The following is a 7,811-nucleotide window of genomic DNA, read 5'->3' as shown; positions in this document are numbered from 1 at the left end:
AAGGCCAGGTAGACCATGACTACTTTGGTCATAGTTAAAGTGATAATCTCTCATTTAAATAAATGTCTGCCTATGGCCTACTGATGAAAGAAAGAAAAGATCAATGACTACAGATACAACTTCAAAAATTAATGAAAATCCAAATAAAAAGAAACAAAATCTACGCTCAGATGAAGGCAAACAGTCTAAATAGAAAGAGACCATCAGCGAGGAAAATCAAGAGTTACAACCGTAACAAAGGGTGCCAACCGTGGATGTCTGGATATGTGGGATACATGCACCCACAATTCCTTTTTATCGCCATTAGGTGCCGCCAAAAAAAAAAAAAAATTAGAACTTTGAGATTATGTCTTTAACAAACCCTCCACTTCGTCCATGTAAAGTGAAAAAGTGGGCAATCAAAGTCTCTCCTGTCAGCTAATGTCCGGGCAGTGTGGAGCTGGCAGTTGGTTTTTGGAACATTGTAAAGACTGCAACCAGCATCTGCCAACTTTAGAATGTTGAAGTGAGTTGGTCATTATCTGGGCAGTGTGCAGTCACCTTTAGACCCATCATAGGACTGTATAGGACTTGTATTAGACTGCATTAGTTTTAGCCTGGTGTTTCTATAAACTGGCAACAGTGTTGTCATTGGCCCTTACAAATGTTTTGACTTTATTGCATGGTTTCACTTTATGGGATATTTTGGTGTCATATCACCAATATTCAAGTATTCATCTCCATCACTTTGAAATGTTCCTGCATTCACAATGGGAGAAACCATTCAGACATTTGCTTGTTGTTTTAAAATTTGAGGCTGTGGTTAATTAAAGCTCATGTGAGGAACTTTCCGTTTGTGTTGATTTTTGCGCCCCCTGTGGACAAAGCTGTAGGCTACCTCTTACGTCTTTGCTGATTTTGTCCTGTGCATGCTTAAGTTGAGGTTTTTAACAAAAAGTCTCATCCTGCTTTCTTTAACAGTCATATAAATGTGAACAAAGGCAGCGTGCAGTTAATCGCTTTGCCTGGCACCTACCCCCACCAGCGGTTTCAGACATTAACAATAACTAAATAATCAATCTTGTCGCTGATGTTCTGGTTTGCTTTTGAAGATCCTATGGAGTAATCAGAATTAATGTCAGTCTGTTTCATAACCAGCAAAAAACTCCTCACAGGAGCTTTAACATTTACACTATATTGGGACTTTAATGTAAAGTAGCCGGATAATAGCTTGGTGTAATATATAAGTGTACTTTAATTAGAACCACAGCTAGCAATAAAGCTACTTCTTTATAATAACTTTCAAATGATTAGCCTACAGTATAGCCCCACTAGCTTAACTGTATGTTTGCTTTACCCAGCAGCCTAAGTTCAGAGTAGAAAACAGTAACTTTCTCGACGTTTCCTGACCACCATGTAGCCAAAGGTAACGAGTAACGAAAAACGAGCCAGTAGTAATGTAAACCCGCTCCAGTGACTCGCCTCACAGAAACACCGATTACATTTCCATTAATTTCCCCCTCTCGAGCCACTTACTTTTTCCGTTTCCGTCGCTCTACGCTCGGTGTGTGTCGCTTCTCCTTCTCCCTCCTCTCCTCCTCTTCCTGGATGCGAGATGGAGAGAGGAGTCGGGTCCAGGCGGAGAAGAAGGGAGGCGAGGCGCGCCGCTAACAGCTCCCCGCTGCACCGGGAACGCACGGCGGAGGAGCGGGCTGGAACACGACGGAGCTCCGCTTACAGAGCCTGATATATCGCCATTATGTGGGTCACGGATGAAGTATTCATCTCCAGCTTTCATCGCTCAAGTTAAAATTCATCCCCGCGATGGTACAACCCGGAGAGAGAGGGAGAGAGCCGGAGTGTTGTTATAACCTATATTTGGTAAAGGGGAGCCCACTGACACTGTTCCATCTGTTTGAATTGAAAGAGATAGCCTATTTGTACTGAAGTGGGTGTTCAGGGTGTTCAGAGGATCTGAGGTGAAGTTATAAATATTTAATGTATTAAATAAATCCAAGGGAAAATGATTAACGCGAGTTGTGAACATCTTTTTATATCTGTTTTTAAAATGATCTTCTGCCATTTACTGTATTCAGTAGCTAATCTCAACATTTGGCTTCCTATAGGTCAGACATAGGCCCAAATGATATAATGCTTTAATTCTATTGCTTTTTCAGCTACGCTTCTGGTTTATTTTTTCAAAGACACCGTTTTTAATTGACTTTCACCTGGCAGAAAAACAAAGGTGCAATTAATAAAGTTAATGAGGGCTGCATTCCATTTAGATAAGCCAGGTCTAGTGGTTGGTTATAGGCCTTTTTCACAGAAGACTTTTTTTGCATACCACAGTAGGAAAAGCCCAGGTGTTTATAGTAGCATTAATGATGGCTGTAATCCATTTAGCTGCTTCACTTTCATGGCCCTGGTTTTGTGCATGCTGACTCCCTTTCATCGCTTTCTCAGACACCTGAATATAACAGAACCATTGTTAAAGTTATTATTAACACCTGTGCTTTTCCTCCTGTTAGAAGGCAAAATGTCCGCTGTGAATAAAAAAGGCATCTACTAAATCTTATCATTATGAAGTTTAAAATAATTGTTACACCAGCAAAAACCATTCCAGCTGATGTCTTTGAAGCCTCTAATCTTGTATGGAGGTCACATAATTATGCATGCAGTTAAGCAACTTTCAAACACTTTTACATAAATTAAATGAAAGATCATTTTTTAAGTGGCTTGTTTGTTCAAATGCTCAAGAAAGCTGAACAATTTGAAGAACACACATTATTTGTAGATACTGCATTTCCCTGCATCCTTTACATTCCTCAATGACTACAGCATTTTGCAATGACTGTATATAGATGGACGACGAGTCTCCATCTGCTCTCATTGTACGAAATTGATGCCAAAATAGCCCCTGTGATAGGCGCTGTCATCTTGCGATGGTGACGTCATTTGGGGCCAGAGATGGGCAGTAGAGATCGGCGAGTGGAGCGGCCACTTCTGCTAACGAAAACACACACGTAAATTACCGAAAAAACAGCAAGGATCCCGCACGCCGGCTTATTTAACACCAGAATAGCTTCTTTTCGGTCTGGGTTTAACATTCAGAGGTATGGAAACTTCACTGACTGAAGTGATTGTATCCTCTCGCAGTTCCTCCTCTGGTCTGCTAATCTGGGACAGATCAGGGGTCCGTTTCAGAAAGCGGGTTTAGTGAAAACCCTGGGTTTGTTAACCCTGAAATGAGGGAAACCTCAGGCTTGCCGTTTCAGAAAGAGAGGCAACTTCAACTCTGAGTTGGTTACTATGGTAACTGTCTGTGAACCTAACCTGGTCGGGAGCAGCCAATAATTTTAGCTTCTATTCCATGCCAGATGTGATTAAATATTAAATAAATAGACCAGTTCAAACTTAAGCATTCACTCGAGCAGCGATTTTCTTCCCACGCCGCTTCTCTGTCTTTTGCGGCTGCAGCCGTGTTACTTTATTTTTTCTAAAAACATGCTCGTATTCGCTGAATGTCCACATGAGGATTTCGAGCTCCTCTGGTGTGACGTAGGAGGACCTCCTTTTGTGTACCGTTGCCATGGTGAATCGTGGTATTGGGGCTCCATCTGGCTTTTTATACTCAGCGTGCACGCACTTAGCTCTGGCTGAACCTACTCAGGGTTGACTGAACTAACTCAGATCAGCTGTTCTGAAACCACTGTTCTTATTTTATAGTTTCACTCATGTCCCGTCTGTTAACATGGAGGAGGCGGGCTTTATGACCTACACTGCAGCCAGTCAGCAGGGGGCGCTCGAAATGTTTTAGCTTCACTTTGAGGGAGATGTCATGTCGTCCATCTTTTTATACAGTCTATGCTATTTTGTCTATAGGTTTGATAAGAAGTCATTAGTGATGCTCACTCTTAACACTCCTATTATCCTCTAATAAACTAACACATTTTACCACTGGGGTCAATCTCACCCCAAGGATATTTGCCTCCAGAAAATGATTTCCATAAAAAAAAATGTTTTAAGTTTTGTGTCAGGCACTTTGTTTATTTGTTGAATACATAAATAACCCCTTGATAATTAAGCCTATCGGTGAGTTGACCTGTTCTCTAGCGCCACCATCAGGCCAAAATTTGAATTAAATGTATCTTGAAAAGTTTTCATACAAATCTTCTCAAATTTACTGACAACATTAATGAACACAAGAGTATGAAGCCTATTAGTTTTGGTGATGATATGACCTTTCCTGTAGCGCCACCATCAGGTCAAACTTTCAGTTTTAGAGTTAGTGAATCTCGAAAATCTTTCATCCAAATCTTTTCTAATTTAGAGTCCACATTCATGACTCTCACAGAATGAACCATATTGATTGATGTTGGTGACCCCCCCTTTCCTCTCATAAACATATTTATTTACTTATTTTTTTCTCCTTTTTGTGTAACATATTTGTGGTTAGTCACTATAAAGTTTCACTCACCCCTCCTCTTTTGTTATCCGGGCTTGGGACCGGCAAATTTGTCATCCCAAGTACAATATTTTCAATCGATGGTGTTATGAAGAGCTCTAATGATGACTTGATGTCTTCAACATGGCTGATTGCATATCTGGTGGGGCCTGGAACCATTTTGATAATATTAGTATCGCTAAGTCTACCCTGCCGTTGAAGTGGGGAAAGGGACCATATTATCTTTCCATTTTGGTCCCTCTCCTCACTTCAACAACAAGGTAGACGTGCTGCTAAGACTGTGTCCCACCAGACACACTGTCAACCATGTTGAAGACATAAAGTCATTATTCGAGCTCTTCATATAACCATCAATTGAAAATATTGTACTTGAGATGATAATTTTAGAGGGGAGGCATGTGTAGTTGGAAAGACTTGGATGTGCTCAACTCGCAAGCCTACACTGGCTTCCTCATTTTGGCAGGAGTTCACAAGTCAAGTTGTTTCCCACATGCCCACACCACGAGAAGTATGGGAATAGTTGTTTTCCCCACCCCCTGTTATGTATCAACTCAAAAGTATCAACTCTGCACCTGCAGGTGTGGGGATGTTAGGTCACACACACAGACAGACAAGTTTTACACAGCTAGAACAGCTTGGGGTCAAATTGACCCCAGAGAAACACCAATGCGTGCAATATTTGTTCAGGACATTGAAAAAATATCATCATGATAATTTTATGCTTGATCAGTTGTCCACTTCAAATTAGGAAAAGTCATGAGCAAAAAAAAAAAAAGTCAACTATTATTTTTTGAATGATCAACATTGAATGGGGTCAAATTGACCCCAAGGATAACAGGAGGGTTAAAAGGCATAAAGTAAAAGATTTTCAATTAAACACGTTATGTAACACAGTTTGTCTAAGAGGCTTCAAGCTTCAGAAGTTGTGTTCACTTCACTGTTTCTGTAATTACTGCTCTCTCTCTCTCTCTCTCTCTCTCTCTCTCTCTCTCTCTCTCTCTCTTTGTAAGTAAGTAATGGCCACTATCATCCCCATAAATGTACTCCAAGTCCAGAATCTACATTCTGTCAATTAGGCTTATAGACAGTCCAGCTTTTGTGATACTGTCATTGCCTCCAGTAAATCAAGACCCCCTTATTTTCTTTTTTTTTTCTTTTGGCTCCCGTCTGTGCCTCCACATCCTCTGCCCCCCTGCTATGTTTTAACAGCCAGACAGAGGGACCGTGGCCCAGAAATCCTGCTCTGAAGATGGGTACCAACTTGCTGTCAGCACTGCTGTCGGCCCTCCTGGGACCTAGCCTGATTACAGCACCATCATTCTCTCTCTTTTAGTTCTGGACACACACACGCGCACACATACACATGCATAGTTGTGGCACTGCTCTCGAGTCACATCTGCACTTTGCAGCTCATTGAATATGCCGTCTCAACTGCATTATTATTTTCTAAGAGGCTGGAATCTGTGAGGCCTCCTGTCACTGTGTTCTCGAGCTCTGTGAAGTCTCAGAGTCTGAGATGGAGATGACTGAGGAGATATTGTTGCAGATGACAGCTGGCCAGTCACATAATTGGCTTGTCGACATGTCACTCTCTGTCACTGATGTTTCCATTGGAGCAGAACAATGGTCTAGGGGAAAGGAATTCACTGCTACATCTATAATTTAACTGAGACTCAAACTGTCTACAGCCAGCAGTTTTTACTTGGCAAAACTTAAAGTTTAGAGTTCTTTGCACAGGTACGAGTTTGTCAGAGACTGTTACTTCATGGGTTTGTTTCATATAGGTCAACAGGAGCTGTAATCAGGCCAATGTGGTTTTGCATGGTGAAAATAAAATGCTAACACTTTCTTAGAGTATATTCCGTTACGTTACCTGGTGAATGATGAAGGTGAATGGTGAAGTCAAGAAACAAATCGATCAATCTGTCCGTCACTTCAGCAAAAACTACAATGGGAGAGTCTACTCTTAAAGAAGTGTCTTCTCCAGCATTTTCAGGTCCATCTTCTGGTCCTCTCTATAACTGGATCAACCTGTTTCCTGTTACGACTGGCGTCTTTGGATGAATGCCTCAGTTTATCTTTGCTGTAACGGCAGATGTTCAAAATGGGACGAGAAGATTTTGTATAATCCTTGATTTCGCTGTTGCATTCTGTTTTATAACTAGGGTGATCTGATTTAGTTGCATGTTAAATGTTACAAGAGAGTAAAAAAACAACAGTGTGACACATCAAAGAAAAGCAAGTGAATTTGAGGGCACTAACCTATTTTAGCAGGGAAGATGCTTTGCAGCAGTTTATTTTCATACAGGCTCAGTATAGACCACTTCTATAGCCAACCAACGTCCATAAATAATACAATCAGATCTCCAAGTGACCCTACTATCCATACACTGTGCATTTTCAGCAGATATTTATAGCCTGCACCTTCTTACACAAAACTGTTTAATAGTTGAATTGCATTAGTCTTTCCCCAGAGACACACAGAGTGTAAAGTTCAAAGATAAAAACTCAACGCTATTTCCAGAAAAGAGCAGTGATAGAGGAAAATTCTGCAAAACCCCGGAATATGTTCAATGTCAAATGCCAACACTGCTCTGTATGTTTGTTCAGGTGATTCAATTCAGGGCTTAATACATATTTGCTGAGAAGAATAAGCAAATCTCCCTGAACAGATCTAGCATGAGAGTACGTAGCTGTTCTTTTGATCACACGTTGAGGAAAGAGGCAAAACATACACTTTAGTTTGGGATAGATCTTCCTTCCAGTTAAAGGAGTATTTTTACATCTTTGGAAATACATTCATTCGCTTAATTGCCTCAAGTTTGCAGAGAACAGGCCGTCCATGTTATTTTGGACACGGCAATAAAATAAATGTTCGGTGAGAGAGTGTTCCTTACACCCACTTCAAGACTCCTTCGTCGATGCAGGGCTTTTGATGGCAGCCCAATTCTGGAAAGCTGTAGGTCCTCAGTGGATCCCCTCTTCCCTGAGCTGCTCAGTAACGGGTCCCGAGAGTGCAGTCCTCTCCTCCTAACTATTTAATCAAACATTCTCTAAAATTATAATGTTACAGTGTCATTCCTGAGCCTGTAAGCCTGCACTTGTCTTTGGTCTGCTTCGCCTCAGTAATATTCGTAATGTCACCAGCTTTAATGACCAAAATAGATGGCAACAGCTGAGGTGGTATATATTTTATCTTATGGATGTAACAATAGAAATATTTTGTGGGATATTATATTTTATTATTATATATGGGATAAAATGCGTACTGAGTAAATACGTTTAATTACCTAAAAATCCTCCCAAAGCATCTCCTCCCTCTCCCTCATTAAACATTCCCCAATCTGCATAGTCCCCGCCCACAATG

This window comes from Semicossyphus pulcher, unplaced genomic scaffold (genome assembly GCF_022749685.1).
Source record: "Semicossyphus pulcher isolate SPU_LCO1_2020_fin unplaced genomic scaffold, fSemPul1.0.p SCAF_3, whole genome shotgun sequence".
Classification (NCBI taxonomy): Eukaryota; Metazoa; Chordata; class Actinopteri; order Labriformes; family Labridae; genus Semicossyphus; species Semicossyphus pulcher.
The sequence above is the reverse complement of the archived record's forward strand: the minus strand, read 5'-3'. Positions refer to the sequence as shown.